Genomic DNA, 1,523 nt, shown 5'->3' with positions numbered 1-1,523 from the left:
GAAATGTATACTTTTATTTAGCAAGGGCACATTAAATTGATCTAAAGTGCCAGTAAAGACATTTATAATGTTGCAAAAAATTTCTATCTCAAACAAATACTGTTCTTTTGAACTTTATATTCATCAAAGAATCCTGAAAAAAAGTCACGTTTCCACAAAAATATGAAGCAGCACAACTGTTTTCAACATTGATCAGCATATTAGAATGATTTCTGAAGGATCATGTGACACTGAAGACTGGAGTAATGATGCTGAAAATTCAGATTTGCCATCAAAATTACATTTAAAAATATTTTAAATATATAAAACAGTTATATTCATTTGTAATATTATTTCACAATATACATTTTTTTTCTGTATTTTAGATCACATTAATGCCCATGGTGAGCATAAAATACTTATTTCAAAAACATTAACAAATCTTACCAACCCTGAACTTTTGAACAGTAGTGATAAACATTTATATTAACGAACTACACATTTCAAACAGTTTATTTGTACGTGTCTATAAAAGCTTCCAATAAAACCTTTCAACTTTAAGATTTTTGGTTTTTTTTATTGAGGATCTTAGCAGTCAATAAATAACACTTTTTGCAATTACGTGATTTTTAATAAATGTTTTATTCATTTTAAATGTACTCCCTTAAAGGGTTAGTTCACCCAAAAATTACAATTTTGTCAGTAATTGCACCCTCATGTTGTTCCAACCCCCGTAAGACTTTCGTTCGTCTTCGGAGCACAAATTAAGATATTTTTTATTAAATCTGAGAGCTGTCTTGTAGGATTGAAAATAATCCAAGATATTTGAAATGAACCAAGACATTTGCTTTACTGTTTTCCACCCCCTTTTTCTACCACAGGGACCATTTGGAGTTCCTAAAGGCAGAGATGGGCTGATAGTGATCTACTGTAGGCCTGTAGGCCAAAATGTGTGTACTTTGGGGGTCTATGAATTGTCACACCTTTAGTACAATGGGGGAAGTTAGAATTATCTGATTGGTCAGTTTGAACATCTCACGTCTGGGTTAAAGTAACATGGTCAGGGAAAGGATAAAAGAAGATTGTAACTCTTGCTCTGTCTCTTTTTTATGCTCTGGCTCTGTTCTTTTCTGGGTCCCTTTCTTGGGGCTCTCTTCTTATTCTTGAGGCTCTCTCCCTTTGCCTCCTCTTTTCTTTGTCTCTCTCTATATCTATTTATCTTTCAGGTAACATTTTACATGCTGGATAAGATTAATGATATAAGTTATCATCATCTCATACATCTATTTTTAGGCCTACTTTATTTTGTCATTAAACCTTTTCAATTACAAATAATGTGCTAAATATTTCGATTTGGTATTGACTTTGAAGTGCTACATATTGCAATACAATATTGTCACTCTCTATAGCAACGCTCTCCCACATATTAGCTATTGTAACTGTGTTTATTTCCGTCGTTGGTATAAGTAGCAGTGGGTGGAATAGACAAGAAATGTACAGTTTTCTACCATCTTGCTGACAACTTTTCTTTAGTCATTCGGCAG

Source organism: Leuciscus leuciscus (assembly GCF_965113295.1).
Source record: "Leuciscus leuciscus genome assembly, contig: HAP1_SCAFFOLD_298, whole genome shotgun sequence".
In the NCBI taxonomy this organism is placed as follows: domain Eukaryota; kingdom Metazoa; phylum Chordata; class Actinopteri; order Cypriniformes; family Leuciscidae; genus Leuciscus; species Leuciscus leuciscus.
Note: the sequence above shows the minus strand (reverse complement) of the source record.